General features: G+C 41.5%; 1 protein-coding gene and 1 long non-coding RNA gene across 3 annotated transcripts in view; both read right to left on the bottom strand.

Annotated features, from left to right (window-relative positions):
* The window catches only part of LOC121920201, a 24483-nt gene extending 3382 nt beyond the window's left edge, over positions 1-21101 (bottom strand). For both annotated transcript variants that reach the window (XR_006101696.1, XR_006101697.1), the window contains exons 1-2: positions 19152-21101; positions 17214-17336 (exon numbers count right to left, since the gene is read on the bottom strand). This is a non-coding gene — a long non-coding RNA (uncharacterized LOC121920201). The remainder of the gene's footprint in view (positions 1-17213; positions 17337-19151) is intronic.
* The window catches only part of SSBP2 (single stranded DNA binding protein 2), a 208353-nt gene that overhangs the window by 163691 nt on the left and 22033 nt on the right, over positions 1-22629 (bottom strand).

Raw genomic sequence — 22629 nt, 5'->3', positions numbered from 1 at the left:
TCCTATATCTGTGCATTTCATTTTTCCGCCCTAAGTGCAGTACCTTGCATTTCTCCATGTTGAATTTCATTTTGTTAGCTTTGGCCCAGCTTTCTAGTCTATTCAGGTCATTTTGAATTTTGAGCCTGTCCTCTAGAGTATTAGCTACTCCTCCTAATTTGGTGTCATCTGTAAATTTGATAAGTATGCCCCCAATTCTGTCATCCAAGTAATTGTTAAAGATGTTGAATAGCACTGGGTCCAGGACAGAGCCTTGTGGGACCCCAATGGTCACTTTTCTCCAGGATGAAAAGGAGCCATTGTTGAGCACCCTTTGGCTTCGGCCAGTCAACCAATTACCAATCCATGTAACAGTTGCCTTGTCTAGCCCACATTTTCCAAGCTTGTTTGCAAGAATGTCATGGGAAACTTTGTCAAAGGCCTTACTGAAATCAAGATATACTATATCCACAGCATTCCCTTCATCTACCATGCTAGTAATTTTATCAAAGAAAGAGATTAGATTTGTCTGGCATGACTTGTTTCTCTGAAACCCATGTGACTTTTTGTGATTATGGAATTGCCTTGCTTCTAAATGTTCAGACTCTCTGTTTAATGTTCTTTTCCTCCTCCTACTCACTGCTGTCCAGTGGTTTTCCAAATCTCCACAGCAGGTTTTTGGGGTGCTCAGGAAGTATGGATGAGGGAAGACTAACCCCTTCTATAGGATTGTGATATCATCCAGATAGCCAGGATAACTGGATTCTAGGTACGCCATATGATGCCCATTGGGAACATCATTTGGACTGGATTTGAAGCATTTATTTTTTTCAAGACTAACTCTCATGTGGAGGCACTCTTCTGAGAAATTCTTGTGAAAGAACAAGTCAACCCAGGAATTTCAGGTGTGAGGGAGGTGAGAGCTAGCAGTGCAAGCAGCAAAGTGCAAGAAGCAAGGGAGGGGCACTGGAAGGGTGTGGGGAGAGGAAGGGAGTAGGAAGTAAGGTGAGCAGCAGAGTGCAAAAATTAAGGGAAGGACACATTGCAAAGATGTGAGGTGAAGTGAGCCAGTAGGAAAAAAAGAAGAGTAAGCACTAGGAGCATGCTGGGAGGGTGCAAGGTGAAGTGAGAGAGGGTGCAGGGGAAACAGGAGAGTCAGTAGTGCAAATTGCAGAGTGTAAGAAGTAAGTAAGAGGCCAACTGTGAAGGGGTGAGGTGAGGTGAGGTGAGGCAAAGGAGGGGGTAGAAGAGACAGACAAGTGATCAGGGTGAGTGGAAGTAGTGCTGGCCAACAAGCAGCAATGCTCAAGAAAGAAACTGTGAAGGTATTAGGTAAGGTGAGGGAGAGAGTAAGAGAGACAGGACAGTGAAGAGCAGAACACAAGAAGGGAGGGGCATACTGCAAGGGGATGAGGGAAGGTGAAGGACAGAGTACAGGAGTCAGGAAAGCAAGTAATCCAAGCAGCAATGCACAATAATAAAGCAAAAGGCACATTGTAAGTGAGGCAAGAAAGGAGAAGAAGAAACAGAGTGAGCAGTGCAAACAGTAGCAAGCAAGAGGCAAGTGAGGAGTATACCACGAGAACACAAGGCAAGGCAAGGGAATAGAAAAAAAATGGGAGACAAGTGGTGTAGGTGGCAGAGCACAGGAAGAAAGAAAGAGGCACACTATGAAAATGTGATGAGGTGTGCAAGGGAGTAGGAAAGATGGAAGAGCAAGTAGTGTGAGCTGCAGAGCATAAGAAACAAGGGAAAGGTGCACTTGGAAGGTGTGAAATAAGGGAGGAAGTAGGAGAGAGGGGACAGCTTATGGTGCTAGTGGCGGTGTGCAAGAAGCAAGAGAGATACATACTATGAGAGCACAATGTGAGTTGAGGAAAGGAAAGAGACAGAGAGCAAGAAGTATGAGGTGAGTGACAGTTAAGCAAGGAAGGGAAGAGAAAAAACAGGAAGGAAGGATGAGAAGTACACTGGCAGTGTATAAGAAGCAAGACAGTTGGGTATAGCAAGGGGCAAAAGAGGGTTATGAGGGAAGGAAGGGGATGACAGATGCAGAATCAAAGTGCATAGAACAAGAGAGGAGAACATGAAAGAGGAATGAGGTGACTTCAGAAGAATGAGGATGGGGACAGTTAGGAGCGCAGTGATATAGGCAAGGCGGCAGCAGAGGCCCTCCAAAAGGAGAGAAGCTGTGCAATTCTTTCTGCTCCCCTGAGGTGCCACCTCATGATGCTACTCTGAGAAAAGAAGGACCTGGAAAAAAAGAAAAGGGAGTAGATAGAAGTTTATTAAGGGAGATGCATCAAAGGGAGTGAACCTTCACATTTTTGCAAAATGGATCAACACAGTAGTTTCTGATGGGCTAATTCCACATTCATTTGTATTGTAAATATGGTATCCATGGACTTGCCACCCACGGATGGCGAGCCCACATTATCTCCAATGGTGGCACATGTACATGGCTGCACCAGCAATAATAATAATAATAATAATAATAATAATAATAATAATAATAATAATTTATTTATATTTTCCTGCCTCTCCCAGATGGATCGAGGTGGGATTCCAATCTAAAAATTAAATAGGGGCAGCCCCCTTCACATTGTGGCAGTGTGTGCATGCAGCCATGCCACCATTAAGTCCTGTTGTCCCTAATCCAACTGCACCACCACTGAGGACAATGGGGCTGTCCCTAATGGCTCTGCGGCCATGTGCACATGCCGCCATTAAGGACAATGAAACTTAAGCACCTATGGATTTTGGTGTCCGTGGGGGGAGGTCCCCAACATTGACAGTCATGTGGTGTCAGCGTCTTCTCTCCCATTGTCCCCCCTCCACCTCGTTATTCCCAAGAAGACCTATTTCCTCCCCCCCATTTATTATCTGTCTTAATTTTTCCGACTTCAGTTGCATTACTGTAACTCCAGAATTGTGTTAAAAAATAAAAAATAAAAATAAAATTTAAACTCACCCACCCCAGCACATTAGGTAGGGCACAGGGCAGAGAGGTGGGGCAAAGGGAGAGTGGAAAGGAAGTGGAATGGCAGAAACAGCACCAATTACACTATTGCAGAAAGGTGAGATCATGGCTGCTCTGAAACCAGTATGTTTCCATTTTTAACTGACATGACTGCAGTGAGAAGACAGCTCATGTGGTAATGTCCTCAGGCACATCACCTGATGCCCCACTACTGTGAATCAACTTATTTGAAATGCATTAAACTTTCGAAGGGATATGTATGATTACTCATTCCTACTTTTAAAATAATAATAATAATAATTTGAGAATTATCTGTGCAAGAACCAATCCACAATCTACCATTATTGATAAACATGCAATTGTGCATTAGGGTCTCGCACAGACATTAGAAAGAAATAGACCTCTCTGTGTGTCTAAAAAGCTGCTCATCAGCCTATTAATCAGAGGAACTAAATGACCTGCTTAACCAAAATTGCCATTCAGGCAAATAGGAAATGCTCATTTCTTATTTTGGAAGTTAAAATTTTCAAAGTTAAAAATCTTTAGTTTAAGCTTTTGATTTAATACTTAAATCTTCAACCTGAACAGAAACTATGATGGAAGGTCATCCCTTTCATCCCAACTGCCACTGCCTTGGCCTCAGAGGAGAAAGAAAGGCAAGCACAGGCGCATCATGCTTTGGCCCAAAAGCAGCTGAAAGGTCTTCCATCCATCCCAACTGCCACTAGTGTGGCCTCAGAGGGAGAGAAAAAGAAGTATCTGCTGGTCCTAATCTCCAACACTGCCATATCCCTTTCCATTTGTATCACATCTTAATTAAATTGTAAGCCATAGGGGCAGGGATGTTTTGTTGTTCATTTACTTATAAAGTGACACATACAATAATGGGACAAAATAAATACATGTCATTTAGTTGGAGCCATGTCTCACACTTTAAAACCAGCCCTGAAAGCTGTTGCTGATCAGCATTTACACTCTTGTTAGTTTTCCTCCAAGCCTAAACAGAGATTTCTGGGTGAGAGTTTTGTTAGGATTATAGTACAAGGAGCAAGTCTACCTCACATAGGCCACCATCAATAGCCTGCTCAGTTTCTCTCATGAGTACTGTTTAAAATTTAAAGATATAGTCACGTTAATCTGTAGAATCAGTATGTAGAGAGATCTTGTAGCCCCTTTGAGACTAACTGAAATAAAATGTTGGCAGCATGAGCTTTCACAGGCTTCAGTCTACTTCCTCAGATGCATATAGTGGAGTAGAAACCAGGGACACACACACACACACACACACACATACACACACACAGAGTCAGCTTATGGCCAAAAGGCATAACAGTGCATACAATACACATACAAAATGCATACAAAATTCAAACATGCACGCACGCACACACACATATATGCCATTGGTATGTGAGAATATAAATTCAAATTCCTTTGTGTATGGAAACGAAGTAGCAAGTCCAGTTTCAATGATGGTCTTAGTGAACCATACTACAACATAGTGAGTCCATACTAGAACAATAAATCACCCAACATGTTGTTAAAAACAACAAGGATTACAGAAAACAATCACCTTACATGCTTTTAACCCTTTTCTTATTAAGCATTTCCTGTTCCAAGTCACTACAAATTCTACTTCTTTATTCAAAGTTCATCCTAAAATTAACCAGAATTTTTTATAATAAGCTACATATTGCCAAATATAGTTGTTTTTCTAGTGGCCTACTGATAGTCGTTGGTTATGTTGTACAGCAGGAAGGTTAGATTTCATTGCTGCTCCAGTTATTTCTGTCCCTGGGGCTTCCAGGAATACAACAAATAAAATCATAAGGGGTGATCTTGTCAGATCTCATAAGCAAAGCAAAGCACAAGTTGCCCTGGTCAGTACCTGTGTAGAAGACTTTTTTAAAAAATGAATCAGAACAATGGGGTTATTTAACCCACACAAAGACTATTTTGCCTCAAAAAGAATGACTCCCATTCTATCCACGTTTCAATTTGCTTGTCACTTATGTTCTAAAAAGCTCACCAACTGTTTGTTGTTGTTAACTGCCATCAAGTCATCTTTGATATATGGTAGCCCTACAAATGAGACCTTAATGTCACCCTATCATTAACACCCCTTCTCATGTCTTGCAGACTCGATGAGTAAATAATTCATTTGATTCTGGTCTAGTTTTATTATTCCCACATCACACCACCAAATGTGTTGAACTGCAACTCCTATCATCCACACTCAGTGGGAGTCTACGTGGGATGAAGGGAATTGTGATCTAAACATCTGGAGGAGCTCCCAATTCAGAAAGACTGATAAAGACCTTTATAACAGCATTTCCAAACTTCCTTCATATCAGGTTCACTGGAATTGTCTTTCATTTTTTTTGTTTTAATTTGTTTTTATATTGTGAGCTGCCTTGAGTACCTTTTTGGGAGAAAGGCGGCATAGAAATAAAATAGATAGATAAATAAATAAATAATGGAAGCATCCCAGAAAAACATCAGCCTTTGAGTGCAGCAATCCCAGAACCCCACCTTTATGATTGTTTGTAGGGGGAAAAAATGCCTTTGTGCATGCAAGCACTGCTCCAGCACATGCACATGCTCTGTCCCATGTGCCCCCATCCCTGAAAACATCACTGGAAGTCCCGCCCTGGAAGTCCCGGCCCCCACACACTGGGTGACATCTGGTGTGTGAACTCCACTGACACAGCTTTAACTGTCATGGCTCAATGCTATGGAATTCTGGGATTTGTAGCTTTGTGAGACTTTTAACCCTCTCTGTCAAAGAGCCACAACACATTACAATCCCCAGATATCCACAACACCGACCCATGACCTTCTCTGTTAGAGAGTTCTGGTGCCACAACAAACTACAAATCCTGGGACTCCACAGGATGGAGGCACGACAGTTAAAGTGGTAACAAACTGCATTCATTCTGCAGTGTGACAGCAGCCAATATTATTGGGTTAACCACAGACTGAAAACACAATAATACACAGTAGAAAAATACCAGAGATCTAGTGCAGCCAGGCTAAAATGCAGTCCCAGGTTAGCAGCAGAGGCAGTAGCACGCTCAGGCTGCCAGGCACACATTCTTGAGGCTCCTTCGACTCCAGGGAGCCTGACAGTCACCTGCTTCAAGGTGAACAACAGAAGCATCTCCGTTGTCACCTCCAAGGCAGAACTGGGCAGCTGATGGGTTGGTTCCCTGCAGGTAAGGGAACCCAAAAAATGCACACCTGGCAGTCAGAGCTTACCACCTCCTTTGTTGCTGCCCTACATAATTTTCTTCATTGGTCCTTCTCAATGAGTGTAAGAGAAGATAGAAATTCAGTTGGGGGCATTCTATACAATGTATTATTTTCAAGCAACTAGCTCTGCTACACAGATTGGAAAAATGAACATGATTTATTTAAGTATTTTTATCTTGGCCTTCCATAATCTCAGACATTTTACAATACACATTAGCAAGGAAGAGAAAAGATGCAGTTAAGAGAAGCCTACCTATTGAACTGAGAGTGGTGGGCAAAGGATACAGACTCAAAATGTACAGTGAATGGTCTTTGGGCATCAGACTGAAACTCTGCTGAACCTAAGGAAACACAAACCTGGTCCCTGAAGTAAGAGATTTCTGACAGCTCCACAGGACAGCAGTGTAACTGGTATCACCCTGGCCTCAGAGGAAGAGAAGAGGCAGACACAGCTCCATGCCTAACCGCAGAGGCAGATGAAAGCCCTCCCTCCATTCCAACTGCCACTGCCCTGGCTGTGATGAACTGACTCACAAACCAGCCAATCAGAAGCCAGAGTTCCTAAGCCAATCAGGTGCTGGCTGAGGAGTTTGAAGATTCCACTTGACAGTTTGTTTTAGTCAGTTAGGGTTTGGAATCCTGAAGGAGGAAGCTGGAGTTCAGTTGGGGAACAGTAGAGTCCAAGAGAGGACTGTGTTCTAGAAGTTCCCGAGGGAACAGCATTTTGTTAGAGTGGGGTGTTGATCACAGACCAAGAAAGGGCCTGACAGGTCCAGAGAGGGACAGTATTAGTTTGGGAGTCTAGAAATGAGAGACTCAGTGTAGCCAGACTCAGAAAGGGTTTCGGTTACATAATTTCCGGAGGGATATTATAGCCTTTGTGGCTGTGTTATTATTTGGGATTTAAGAACAAACCTGTATATATGTAACCAAGAAAGACACAGTAAAAACTTCATGTCCAAGTTACCTTTTTTCATTCTGTTTTAAAATAAACTTTTATTCTTGTTTGAATATCCACTTGGCCTGTTTTGAAATCAAACCACGCTACTGATCTTTAGAAACGCAGGGGTGTGGGGCCATCACAGGAGAGTATCTTGGGGCCCTTCACATAAATTAGGTGGGATAACAAAAGTCCCAGGCTCCTGCCACAATAGAAAGGTTGTTTGTCACACTGGCCTTGAAGGGAGAGAAGAACAGGAATATCTGCTGGACTTGATCTCCTTCCCCACTTCTCCTTTTGTGTCGTGTCTTTTTAGATGGGAAGCCTGATGGTAGGGAACTGCTTTGAGAGCCTTTGTGGCTGAAGAGCTGAGTATAAATACTCTAAACAAACAACAAACAAACAAGTAAGTAAGTAAAAGCACTGAGATGACATCAAGCAGGCTTGTGGTACTGTAATGAAAAGGTATGGAAGAGGGACAAAAGAGAAGCTTCCTTAAAAGCTAGAAAGCTGTCTAGAAGTATCTGCCTCTTCACAGACCTCTATGCTGCTAATTGAGTATCTCGCCTCTCTCCAAACATGGGACAGACCCAGAGTGGCTTACAAGAAGGCTAAAACTAACATGAACCTTATTTCACTTTGAAGACTGATTTTTTTTTAACTGACAGGGGAGGTAGGCACCGCTTATGGGCCTGCAACATCACATTCATTACTCCCCACTCTCTTTTCATGCTTCTACATATTTCCCAAAATGGCTTGTAAATACTATATAAGCAAAGACGTAGGCCTGGTACAGACAAGCCTCAATGCACGTCTTGATGATGTGCTAGGGCTGTCTCTGGGTGTCACTTACCGAAACCCCGCAACCCTAGCATGCATTTTGTACTTCAAAATGCTGGGGCCCTGTACAGATGGGTGCCGCCATTTTGACGTGACGCCCGTACATCACATCGCAATACTGACATCGCAAGTGTGCCATTGGCACACTGTGGCATCAGTATCACGCCGCAAAAAGAACCCACTTTTTGCGGGTTCTTTTTCCACCAACAGGAAACCATGCGGTTTGTCTGCTGCGTTTTCCCCCCAGCAGAAAACTAGGTGCCAGCAGACTGCCCTTTTTGGGCGGTGCGTACCGGGCCATAGTAACTTAAAAAGACAGGTGCAAAAGTAAAACTGTTCTTATTTGGTTTTGCACCATTCTTTTTTAACCACACTGTATAAGATGCTTTTTTTACAGAATGTTTTCTAATGTATATAATATATTGTGTAATGTTGAAGGGGCCATTTTTAAATGAAAATAGAACAAGAGTTGAAAGATAGAATGCCTTCATCATAAAACCTGAAGTTATTTTAGCACATTTGGTTATGATACATTTTATGTTCTCAGTTAAGCACACATTTGTATGAAAATTAGACGTGTGCTTCAATCTTATGCACAAACTTTTCTAGGACAAAGCATCAGTGAATCAAATGAAGCTTATTTCTGAGAATGAATGAATTGTGCTTTAGAACAGTTCTCAGAAATGGTGCCCTCTGGGACAGAACGGGAATGCAACTGGAATGCCCGGCGGCAAAGGCGGTGTTCCAGCGTGCGATAAAAAGGGGTTCTTGGCCCCATCCCGTTCTGTGTACACTCGCACGCGCACGTTTAGAACGCACTGGGCCCGTTTCAGGGCCAGTACGATAAACTCCTATGTCTTCGTTCTTTCTGGCTAGAAAAAAATGGGAGGTAGAAATTGAGAGTAATGACTATCAATATTGTAGTAAACAGCTTTTACTTTCACTTGGAAATCGTATATAGACCTTAGTAATGTCAGAGAAACAACTGAAACATGCACTTATATGACGTCATAAAAATTTTTATAATCTAATTTAAGAGTAGCACGTTGTTATCAGGGTTATACTTTGTAAACGTGACACTCAGTTTCTCAACAGTATGACACTATCACCTCTATCCCTGAAGTCCTCTGCATATTTACTCTCAAAGAAACAATTAACTATAGAAACTCAGAGAGAATTAGCAATATTTAATCTATAAGTATTGTATTTATACCCTCTCCTGTTAACACAGCTCTGTATCAGTATAACTAAAGTTTATTTTTCTCATTAGTATGCAAAATTAATAACTTTAAGGGCTTTATAAAGCTGAAGGTTTCTAATATTTGTAACATCTACTGGTTCTTTTCAGTCTTAGAAATAACCTAAGATTCTGCACATATAGATATTTAGCTGTCTACAAGTATACATCAGTTAACGTAGATGCATTTCTAGCATTACTGCTTTAATACTGTTTTTAACTATGCTTTTTTATAATGTATGTTTTAATGTTGGTAATATTTCATTATTTTTTAACTTTTGTAATCAATGATTTAGCTCTGTCTTTTTTTTAATATACTTTAACTTGCCCTGAATCCCATTTTGGGAGAAAGGTGGGATATAAATCCTGGAAATAAATAAACACAGAATTTGGTACTAAAGGCAGAAATAAGAGGAAAACAACAGATATAGTTTCCTACACCATAAGAAAGAAAAGTAGTTCAACGTATTTCAGCAAACCGTTTGAATCTTCTAGGGACTACTTGAAGGCTTCTTCCAAAAAACATCCAGAAATCGCCTTTTCTTTCATCAGCCTCTACTTTTCTGATATTTCCATATAGATTTACTTTTTACTGAGCAAAATTGGCAAGGCACTTAACTTCTGTCCGCACACATTATCAGTAATAAATTCTGGAGGCTATTCCTGTATATTCTGCCTGTTGTAGGCAAGCATACACAGTTACAGTAGGACTAGTCAGGGTAAAATCCCATTCTCTTTCTCTGGTTATTATTATTATTAACCTTTATTTATAAAGTGCTGTAAATTTAAAGCTTAGGCTTTATTGCAACCTGACAGCTGCCCTTCACCATTCTCCCAATGCCAATGCTGCTTAAAAACAACAACAACCTTCTCCTGCTTTAGAAAAACAAGCAAAGATAAACAGAGGAGGAGGAGGATGAAAGGTGAGTTGAGTTCCTGTAAAAAGCATGTGTAAATAGGAGCCTCTGTTTTGGAGATTATTGTGCTTTATTTATTGATCTGGCTGTCTCCTGTTGCATTCTGGGGTTTGTAGTTCAGTAAGGCCTAAGAGCTCTTTGGCTGAGATTTCTAAATGCCTCTCCTTAAACTGCAAATCCCAGAATGCAACAGAAGGCAGCCAGAGCAGTAAAAGTAAAATAGCAGCACTACAAGAGTGTAGTGTGATAATCTCCTTTGTTAACTGAGATATGCCTGCAGAAGACAGCAGATTAAGAACTGTGATGCATGAAGAAAAAAATCAGTATTATCCAAAGGTCTTGTCAACATATAGCTGCAATTGCATGTTGATTTATAACTTTACTATGTTGTAACTTTCTATATCTTTACATACATTAAGTTATCCCGGAAAAGGTAAGTGAAAGCTTCGTTTAAAGTAATAATACCACTTACAATTAATTTTAGGAATTAGACTGAAGCTGTATCGTACTTGAATTTCGATAACATAGATTTACAGCCTAACATTACTTCAGTAAGACTTTTGCATTTCTAGTATCATTCACCTTCTACTGTACTATTTTAATACTGTAATGACAGTTGCTGCCATATCGTGCATTCCAACTTTTTAAAATTCATTGTATTCCATGTCAGTAAAATTCTATACTTCTCAGATATGTAGTGCTTAAACATCTTCCCTCAAGGGCCGTTGGTAGGGATACGCCATTTTCACAGCACACAAAACTGGAGTAAGACAATTTGAGCCAACAAGCACTATTCTTCACATACACAAACTAGAGAGGCAGTTCGTAAAGGTTACAGTACATAAATTCTATGCCATTTTTATGCAAGAAACAGCACATAAAGTCCTCCCCCCATTCCTGACTTGGGATCCATGCCCCTTGATTGTCCGCAGGGGATGAATGGAGGGAGTTAAAAAGGGGTGCGCCCCTGTGGAAGTGCACCTCCATTTAAGCCAATAGGGCTTGAATATGCTTTGTTTTCTATTTTCACATGGGGGGTTATGGAACAGATCCCCCGGGAAAACAGAGGGAGGGCTGTATTTGCATTATTTGTTGGGTGATCTTTGTCAGGGCTTTTCAGCAATTTTCTGTACTCTTGGCTATGGTATCCCTTCTCGGCCAACTTGTTAGATGCACTATTTTACAGTGTCTCTCTTTTTCCTGATGGGGCAATTTGAGAAGGTAATATTAGGTGATTCCTGTTTGTCTGGCTGCTGGCCCATGGAGTCTTTTTGTGACATGAAACTACAAGGAGAATTTATCTGGAGATGTTGTCCTAGACTGCAACCAGCACACATAAACATACATCGATAAGGATGGCTCAACAGTGTAATTAGCTATGCAGCTGGAAGTAGTCCACAAACCTTGCAGGGAGAAAGAGAGAAAGCAAACCGAAAGCCAAGCCGAAGTCAGGATAACAAAGGTCACAATAGTCAGTCCAGCCCAGAGTCAGGTCAGCCAGAAGGTAGCAATAGTCCAGTCCAACCCAAAGTCAAGATACAGGGAGCCAGTGCAGGCAGCAGTCACACCAAAGGATGATACAATAAACTCTGGCATTGAATTGGTGTTTCTCTGCTTCTTAAGTAGGAGATTCTTTCCTCAGTGCCAGCTGAGGCTTGTTTGCCAGTTGTCTCTCAGCAATCCTCCTGGACCTGCGTCTGCCAGCACTCTCAGCTCTGCGTTGTTTAAGGGAGGGAACCTCCAGGCCTGGTTCCTCCCCAGAGTCACCACTAGGCTGCTGTGCCACCAGAGGAATCCCATCAGCACTAGGACCTGGCTGAGCCTCCTCCTCTGGGGCTGGGAGATAAGGGCTGGATTCTGGCAGAGCAGGATTAGCACCTGGTGTAGCCTCAATTACCTCTTGCTCTGGAGGAGCCCCATCCTCATCCTCCGAGACCTGCTCTTGGCTGGCCATGACAGGTTTGGGGTTCAGTGTCAGCAGTATACTGATGACACTCAACTCTCTTTCTCCTTTTCACTGAACTCCAAGAAAGCCATTTTAATTCTAAGCCAATGTCTGGCATTAGTAATGATGACAGTTAATGAACAGAAGCTCAATCCAAGCAAGTCAGAGGCAAATGTGACGAATCAAAAAGTAAATCAAGGGGTTCAGCCTCAGCAAAATGGGATTATATTTCCAGAAGTCTGCAGTTTAGGTATACCCTACTGTCTGTACTGACACACAGCTGCTTTTTCATAAGCTTTTTTTAAAAAAAACTGTATCGACCCTAAGTGCCCAAATGTATATGAAGCAATTTCTTGTTATTGGTTTCTATTTATGGAAATTCCACTGTAACGTCTCATTCCCCAGGGGAGGGTTCAGGCCCCCTCTCACATGTGGATCCATCCTAACTTAAATAGCATGTCTCACAGGTACTTAAGTTTGCTGAAGTAAGTTTATTAGTTTGAAAAGAACAAGAAGATTGATATTACCAAACTAAGGAAAAAAAAGATACAGGTTAATGACACCTCTTGAATGGTCAAGAGTCAGTAGGACCTCTCTTTTGCCCCTCCCTTGCCTTCCCTTTTATTCCCCAGGGGTTCTGGCTTGTCTGCATCCTGGGTGAGGACTTAGTTTCTCAAAGAGCAGCTAGAGATGCTTTGGGGCTTTTGCATGGCTTCCTTTTCCTTTATCCCAAATCCCCAGCCCCTAGCTCTCTGGACAAGAGGAATGAGACCTTATCCCAGTAGCCCAACTCCCTGGGTTCCTTTCAGCTTAGAATTATAGAATCATAGAGTTGGAAGAGACCGCAAGGGCCATCCAGTCCAACTCCCTGCCATGCAGGAAATCCAAATCAAAGCATCCCCGATAGATGGCCATCCAGCCTCTGCTTAAAGACCTACAAGGAAGGAGACCCCACTACACTCCGAGGGAGTGTGTTCCACTGTGGAATAGCACTTACTGTCAGGAAGTTCCTCCTAATGTTGAAGTGGAATCTCTTTTCCTGTAGCTTGCATCCATTGTTCCGGGTCCTAGTCTCTGGAGCAGCAGAAAACAAGTTTGCTCCCTCCTCAACGTGACATCTCTTCAAATATTTAAACAGGGCTATCATGTCACCTCTTAACCTTCTCTTTTTCAGGCTAAACATCCCCAGCTCCCTAAGTCGTTCCTCATAGGGCATAGTTTCCAGACCCTTCACCATTTTAGTCGCCCTCCTTTGGACACGCTCCAGTTTCTCAACATCCTTTTTAAATTGTGGTGCCCAGAACTGGACACAATATTCCAGGTGGGGCCTGACCAAAGCAGAATACAGTGGCACTATTACTTCTCTTGATCTAGACACTATACTTTTATTGATGCAGCCTAAAATTGCATTGGCCTTTTTAGCTGCCACATCGCACTGTTCACTCATGTTCAACTTATGGTCTACTTGGACTCCAAGATCCCTTTCACATGTAGTCTCGTTCAGCCTACTTAATAAGGAATGGGAGTCCACTTGTCCCTAGCACTATCTTCTGCCAAGCCAGATCCCAGGTTCCCTGGTTTCCATTCTCTGTTCCAGCCTACCTCTGTTAGCCTGCCCTCTGATAATATCTCCAGTACTATCCCACACTCCAGTTCCAGAGTTCTTCTCATCCATCCCGTCCTTCCCCATATTCATTCTCATCTCCATTCCCTGTTCTGTTTCCTTCACTTCTCCTTTTATACTCCCCCCATAACTTGCTGCCCCATCTCCCCTTGGCCCTGCTTCCCAGAAGCATCATCCTTCCAGCACTTCCTCCAGCCCCTGCTCCCCTTCCATTGAGTAGTGGTTGTTGGGCATCTTCAGCCCTTCCACCTCTCGTGTCATCTTCCCCTGACTCTTCTGATAAGGGCTGAAACCAAGGTTTCCACAATGCTTCCCCCCCCTTCTCCTAACCCTGACAATCTGATTTAAATGAAGAATTCATTTCAGTGAAGTAGAATAAATTAATGAGAATAGGAAAAGAATTGGAATATACAATACTTGAGGGTTTATTTTCACTTCACTACTCCTATCCCTTGGAGGGAGAATCTTTGCTGGTTGCTAAAGTCTCCATGTTGGACTTTCCAAATTTCCATTTTCCATGTTGATTTGTGTAAGCAGATAAAATGTAACTTTTTTTGTTAGAAAAAGGTGTAGGAAACAATTTGCATGGACAGCTAATTCAGTGTAAGCTTAGGGCTGCTTCTTTTTGCACCAGAGAAAAGCCAGATTGGGCCCGCATGTGTAGCTGCTGTGGCCCTGCTCCAGCCCTCAAAGGGGCAATGTCAAGCCACCCCTATATGGCTGTCTGTTTCGGCACTTAGTTACAAGAAAGCATGAGCTAAAATCTAAAGATGTAGGTCTATGTAAAGTTAGTTTTGCATAGATTTGAATTAGAGTTTTAAATATACATGTATTCACTTTTAACAGAGAAATAACATAAGTCACAATTCTTAACTCACTACCCATATATGTTCCTAAAATGAACCCTGGCTATCATCAACCATCTTCACGTATAACATATAATTGTACAGGCATATACAGGCAATTAAAATACAAATGGATATATAAGACAGAAGACAAGGAAAATTGTGATTGCACGATTTTAATGTGATTCTCTGTGTTGAAAATTTCCATAGAATCATAGACTTGAAAGAAACCTCAAGGGCAATGATGTTCAATCCCCTGCTAAGCAGGAATACAGAATCAAAGCATACCCGACAGACGGCAATGAGAGACAATGAATAAAGCTAATAAAGATGGAAAATATTAAGAAAGTCATTATACACCATAATATTATACTTACAAACCAGGAATGGGAACAATTTGGCCTTGTATATATTTCTAGACTACAATATTTGTAAATACTGTAAATAAATGACTAAGCTCTTCGTTTGCACCTCTACTACCATTGTTATGTTCAATTTATTAACTGCTGAACCAAACCATTTTTTTTAAAAAAGCTCTCCAAATATAAAATGTGACCTGCCTCCTTCCAAGATGGTAGCTATGTGATTATTTTGTATTAAGAGCAATGGGCTCTTGTGACATCCCAAAAGGTTAACCAATTTAATTTGGCATAACATTATCTCTTGGTTTGGGGCTCTTGGGTAATCTTTCTTGCCTTTCCTCTCTCTGTACCCTGCTAACCACTTAAGTGATGATTTCATACATCAAATAAAACATGTAGATGAACACAAAAGCACATGCAACACAGTAACTTAAAGCCAACATGATGCTGGTCCAACAGCACCAGTGTGACAGAATCATAGAATCACAGAAATGTAGGGTTGGAAGAGACCACAAGGGCCATCCAGTCCAACCCCCTGCCATGCAGGAACTCTCACTCAAAGCATCCCCAACAGATGGCCATCCAGCCTCTGCTTAAAGACCTCCAAGGAGGGAGACCCCACCACTCTCCAAGGGAGTGTGTTCCACTGTCGAACAGCCCTTACTGTCAGGATGTTTCTCCTAATGTTGGGAGGTGGAATCTCTTTTCCTATAGCTTGCATCCATTGTTCCATGTTGTAGTCTCTGGGGCAGCAGAAAACAAGCTTGCTCCCTCCTCAATATGACATCCCTTCAAATATTTAAACAGGGCTATCATATCACCTCTTAACCTTCTCTTCACCAGGCTGAACATCCCCAGCTCCCTAAGGCATTCCTCATAGGGGATGGTTTCCAGACCCTTCACCATTTTAGTCACCCTCCTTTGGACACGCTTGTTTCTCAATGTCCTTTTTGAATTGTGCCCAGAACTGGACATGAAATTCCAGGTGAGGCCTGACCAAAGCAGAATAGATTGGCACTATTACTTCCCTTGATCTAGACACTATATTTCTATTGATGCAGGCTAGAATTGCCTTGGCTTTTGTAGCTATAGCATCACACTGTTGACTCATGTTCAACTTTTGGTCTACTTGGACTCCCAGATCCCTTTCACATGTAGTCTTGTTGAGCCAGGTGTCTCTCATCCTATATCTACGCATTTTATCTTTTCTCTCTAAATACAGTAGTAACTTAAGTTTCTCCGTGTTGAAATTCATTTTGTTAGTTTTGGCCCAGTTTTCTAATCTATTAAGGTCATTTTGAATTTTGATCCTCTCCTCTGGGGTATTAGCTACTCCTCCTAATTTGGTGTCATCTGCAAATTTGATAAGCATGCCCCCTACTCTTTTGTCCAAGTAACTGATAAAGATGTTGAATAGCACTGGGTCCAGGACAGAAACCTGTGGCATCCCACTGGAAACCTCTCTCCAAGATGAAGAGGTGCCATTTCTGAGCACTCTTTGGATTTGGCTATTCAGTCAATTACAAATCCACCTAATAGTTGCATTGTCTAGACTGTTTGCTAGAATATTGTGGGGGACTTTGTTGAAGGCCTTACTGAAAGCAAGATATTCTACATCCACAGCATTCCCTTCATCTACCTAACTCTGGGGTAGGCAACCTGTGGCCCGTGGGCTGGATCCGGCCCAGCGAGGCCTTGGGACTGGCCCCAGCCTGGTCCCACTGCCGATTGCTGCTGGGGCCTTTGGCCTGTCGCGTGAGGGCGTGGGGCCTTTGGCCTATCAGGAGGAGGGGGGCAAGCGGGGGCAAGTGGCGGGCACGGGGGCAAGGGGGGGCAAGCGGCGGGCAAGGGGGGCAAGCAGCGGGCAAGGGGGGCAGTTGTCTATAGAAGCCTCAGAAACATGCATTTATATTAACATTTTTTTAAAAATCAGCAATTTTTTTCATGTATCCTTTAAAAAAAAGTGTCCTCCATTTGAAAATTTTGTCCTACATTTGTCTTGGTTTCTTAATTTATATAATTCTCAAAAAATTATTTAATTATTTATTTTTTGGCTTCAGCCCCCCCAGTTGTCTGAGGGACAGCAACCCGGCCCCCGGCTCAAAAAGGTTGCCTACCCCTGACCTAACTGGTAATTTTATCAGAAAAGGAGATAAGAGTAGACTGGCATGACTTGTTTCTCAAAAACCCATGTTGACTTTTTGTGATTATGTGATTCCTTTCTAAATGCTCACAGACTCTCTGTTTAATGAGCTGCTCTAGAATCTTTCTTGGTATTGATGTCAGACTAACCAGGTGGTAATTGTTTGGGTCCTCTTTTTTCCTCTGTTTGATGACAGGGACAACGTTTGCCCTCCAGTCCGCTTTATTGAGGTAATTTCTTTTGAGAAGTAAGCTGTTTGCTTTCTGCCTAGACTGAGGAGAAAAGTAATTGTTACCCCACAGGCCACTGCAATAAATATGGAAAAATAAAGAGCCCCCTCCCCTGACAACTATTTCAAGAAAGGCAAGTTTTCAGAATCTACTTCAAGCCAGGAAACTAGTGCAGTCAGATCAACCATGATGAAAGAGGAAAATACCTCACATTCCACATGTTAACACTTTATGAAATTAATGCGGTTTGTAAATACAGTAGGGGAGGTCTGTTTATGTTAGTGCAGAATACTTCTGTGAGCCTAAGTAACCCTTTGGATCATGGCCACTGTTTTTTGAGTTTATTGGGGAAACAGTAAAGTAAGCCTTGGCCTTCAACAGCAGTTTAATGGCAACTTAGTGTTGCTCAAGTGTAAAGTATACAGCTGGAAGAGCGTATCAAGCTGTGAACCAGCATCAAATTGCTAGTTTAAATGCACCTGTAGTTAGATGTGCAAAACTCTACATGAATTTAATGAAATTTAGTCAGAAAAATGTAGTTCCAATTGTTTGCTTCTGTCATTGCTTATGTAAACAAACTGCAGACATGCTGCATATTGAGTATGCTTTGAGATAAAACATGTGAATAGGGTGAGTGTCTGTCAACTTTTCCACATTTTCTATGATGGCTCTAGATGAGCTGAATTGCTGTTTAATGACAAGAAAATCATTGGAGTGGTGATTCATTGATTCAGTTCATTGCAGTTGTGTAAGAAACGGGAAAATGAGGGAGAGCACAAACCTTGCATTCCTTTTCAGAACTGAAATGATTACATTGTATGTTGGAGCTTCAGGATAATTTATAGACTTGCTCTTCTAGTAAATAAGGTGATAAGGCTTTCTAGGTTACCTCTTTGTGAAAAATTAGTGTAGAGGTTACTTTCCTTTAGTGGGATTCCTGTTTCATGTTAGCCATTCAAATAGCAATACTTCTCTGCATGATTATTTGCATTTCTGATAAAAAGCTAAGTATTGCATTTGAGCTGACTGATGATCAACCCTATGCCTAATGGCATGTAGCTCCTTGCATGTAATGAGTTCAGACCTCTTGCAAGAGTGTTTAGTGTTTGTATCCCCCTCCTCCAAATATAGTTTGTTGGATTAGCGGGGGGGGGGGGGGAGATAGCTGCTGGCATGTGATCCTGAGCAGATAGCCTCCTAAGAAGCAACTTCTGTCTTTAAGCTCAGTATTTCCTACATATGGATCCTATGCAGTCAGAAGAAATGATTCCTGAGCTCTAATTATCTCCAAGTAACTAGGTACAGAACTGTGCAGAGTACAATGTCATGCTGATGCCCTCAATAGCTGACTAATATTAGGATTCTATACTGGATTCAAGAGGGCGGAGCAACTTTGAAAGACTAGGGGGTCACATTAGTCCCTTAAGAGATGCCTGCTTCTGTAAAATAATAATAATAATAATAATAATAATAATAATAATAATAATAATAATAATAATACCCCCCATGCCTCTAGAATGTATGGGGCCATTTCCACCATGTTTTGGGTTTCAAAAAAAAAAGGGATTTCCTGGGCTTAAATTGGCTCATCCCCCCCTTGACATCTTGGTGTATTTTTTAAAATCAAAAACTGTTTTTGAAAATAAAGAATGAAAAAACTAAAGAAAGAAAGAAAGAAAGAAAGAAAGAAAGAAAGAAAGAAACCCCTGTGGGCCCCCAAAATAGCCCTGGGAGGGCTGCATGCAGCCTGTGGGCCAAACATTTGCCCATCTCTATTCTAGATCATCATCCTATTGCTACTCAGACATGGCTATCTTTAGCATATCGTTATATGCATTCTTCATAAAAGTGACTTACCAAGATCAGATTGCAGTCATGCCCTGTAAACCTGCAGTGTGGAATATCTGTTTTATAATGTTCAGTATCTTCTTGGTAGATAGCCAAGATTCCCCAACCATCTTAGGTAGTTTGCAATAGGGGTGGTGATGGGGAGCTGTTACACTTCAAAGTTCATTGTTATACTGCTTTATATCTGCTAGTTTGCTAGTGATTCACAGCAGAAACAGCAATAGTATGTTAGAAGAAATGACATTGCCAACATTTATTTTCCTTTATCTTATCTTATTACTAATAAAACTTCAAGCAATATGAATATGAAGATTTGTAAACTAATGCCAGATATTCTCTTTGGAGATTTTGGAATAGTCCAGTGAGATATAAAAAAGAATGAAGGATATATACATCTACACAATCAGCTTCCCTGAAATATTTTCTAGAGTTTCTGTTATAGACTCATAAATTGCATGTCTTAGTGGTCATGGTACTATAGCCTTCTCGCATGGCATTGATACAGAAGAGTGTATATTTTCTTATCTATCTATCTGGAAGACAGCATCACAGGTGGGGTGACTGAAGGCTCAGAGTTCGTAAGACCTGAGCGGAGCAGTTAATAGCAGGAGGTCTGTCTTTCGTGGTGCTGGATGATCAGAATGCACCCTGCTATCCTAGACATTGCCATGAACCCCTCCTGTAGGGACACAGCAGCAGCCCCACTTCTGTCCTCAACCACCCACACCCCATCCTGATTACTCTGGTTTTAATCCACACTAGATCCACTAGAGCTGGCAGATTTCTAATGTTGCAAGCAACAAAATGAATATATCCTTGATTCTCAAAACAAGCCAATGGAAGGCATTAATTGCATGGTATTCCAAGCTGACATTGGGAGTCTAACAACAAAGTAGCACTACATGTTTCCCTTCTTGTAACACTGTCCCAAAATCTCAGGTGTGCACTTGGATTTCCATTCATGCTGAATATCATGCAAAGACCAATGAATCTTCAAGGCTACTGCAAATGTATTTTAAATTATTTGTATGCACTCCTTAAGACAACCATTTTCTTGCTCAGGATGAAGATTTAGCAGACATAAACAGACTACAAACACATGCCACTTAAAATGTTGCTTTACCCCTTTTTAATAGTTCTGAAGCGAAAGGATATGCAAGGTATAACCCCCCAAATATTGGACTGAAGCTCACAACATTCCTTGTCATGGGCTTTGATTACTCTGACCAAGTAAGAGTTGTAGCCCAACATCTGAAAGGCTACACTTTGCCTATGCCTGTTTTAAAAGAAGAAATAAGGAACAACTACCTCCTCTTCTGACTTAACTCTTTGGGGTTTTTACCTCCAACTAAATGGCTGAATTTCACCTATACAACACCTAAAGGTTTTCCCAGATGTAGTTCTTCAGAAACTCAGTGTTCTCCACCCAAGTAAGGAGCTTGTGGTTTCACAACACAGAGTCATATCAGAGCCTAAGAAGAGTTACTTTACTACTGCTAGTGAGGCTTAAGTTTTACTGGTCTCTGTCCCCACCTGACCAAGAAAGGTGTGGCCTCTGCCTACAGCGAGATCCCTCCAAACCAACCAAACTACAGCAGAAACAACATCTATGCAAAATGTAGGCCTGTGATTCCAACACTGTCACTTTTTCTTCTTCTTCTTTTATGACTTTTAAGGCATATTTTGCCTAAAATATCCAACGGCGCTTCTAAAACTTGTATGATGTGTTTTGTGCATTCTGGCTGGCCAATAAAGGTATAACTCTTTTGTGGATTTTGTTTTATTTTGCCCCAACTGTTTCTTCTTAAATGAATATTAGCAAATCAGATTGGGATTAGTATGGATAACTTTATCAGAAATAGAAACTTGGCTATACATTAAATGGAACTCGATTCACACTTAAACCACTTTGTTGTTGTTGTTGTGTGTCTTCAGACCCCAAGAAAAACCTATCACAAGGTTTCCTTGGCAGATTTCTTCAGAGGAGATTTGCCATTGCCATCTTCTGTGAGAGACTGTGACTTGCCCAAGGTCAATCAAGGGGTTTCCATGGCCAAGTGGGAACTCAAACCCTGCCCTCCAGAGTCATAAGTAAATGTTCTAACCACTTGCACCTACCCTCTGTTGTCCCCTAAATAACCCAATGGATCAATGTTTTTAAAAAGTCATTTGTGTTTTTAAATAGGAATACAGTACATGTTAATCGGGATCTGAATCAATATGGAAACAAACAAGTCCAGCCAGTTAGAAGCACTGATAAATTGTCCCCAAGAATGTAACGGTGTGAACAAATTTCCTACAGTATTAATACACAATACACTCACAACATTTTAACCTAAACTGAAAAGTAATTTATTGAGAAAAAGGAATGTTCCAGCAAGAGCAAACATGTATGCTGCAGTTTTTGAAAACTATAGAAGTTCTTGATATAAAAACTGGAAGAGGTTGAAAGAAACTGAGGCAGACTCAAATATAAAATAACTGCAGATCCTTCTGTACTGAATCTGATTGGAGAACAAAGAAATGCAAGTAATTTCTACAGGGACTAGCTAAGCAAGGCATCATAGGGAAGATGTTTAGCACTTCAGCAACTTCCAGGCCACTTCGACAGTCCAATGAGGAAAAATGTTACTATAATTTGTTCCAAAGCTAAACATCTTCCCCATGAGATACTGCTTGGTCCATCCTTATAAATCTTAATATGGTTGCTTAATTCTTTTTTTTCCTAACCTTTGAAACAAGAATCAATATTAATGCAGTAGCTTATTAAGAAAGAAGCTCTTTTCGAACAAAGGATGAAAGTTTACCCTTGAGGGCCACATTCTCTTTCAAGGGAATACACATCCTTAAAGTTGGCAAGGTGCCCAAGGGCTGCCTATAATCCCATCCACTACCACTCTGGACACTGCATGAAAACTTGACAGAGGCTGTATGTCAATACACACTCCCCCGTTCTTCCAGACACACAACTGTCTACTTACATTCTCCTGCACATGTGCACAATTTTACAGACATCTACCCAAACATTCTTCAGTACCCTCCATCATCTTGTGCATATATCCCCTCACATGTTCATTCCACTTTTTTCATTTTTAGTTTTCTCTCTCCCCCTCCCCCTGCTTTCCTCACAGAACCAGAATCACAGAAATTAGCCTCATGGGGTGCATTTAACTGATGTGTTAGTGTTTCCCACCCATGCCTTAGGGCCCATTCACATTACAAAAAAAAATCGGTTCTGAAACTGATTCGATCACATGAAGTTCCTACTCACCCCGAATCTCACACAAGCGAATCCGGAGCTTGCACATCTGTTCCGTGTTAAATGACCCCTAGCGCGGGTCTTTTGAAATCGACACAAATACCGTTTCTTTTTAAAAACCCCAGGTCCTGGGAATGAGAACTTTGGCCTCGATCACGATCGAGGCAAATTGAGGGAGGGATTTAGGTCAGAGGGTGGGCAAAGGGCAAGGCATTTCCTCCCCTCATC

Source organism: Sceloporus undulatus, chromosome 2 (genome assembly GCF_019175285.1).
Source record: "Sceloporus undulatus isolate JIND9_A2432 ecotype Alabama chromosome 2, SceUnd_v1.1, whole genome shotgun sequence".
NCBI classification, from domain to species: Eukaryota; Metazoa; Chordata; class Lepidosauria; order Squamata; family Phrynosomatidae; genus Sceloporus; species Sceloporus undulatus.
The sequence above is the reverse complement of the archived record's forward strand: the minus strand, read 5'-3'. Positions and strand labels throughout refer to the sequence as shown.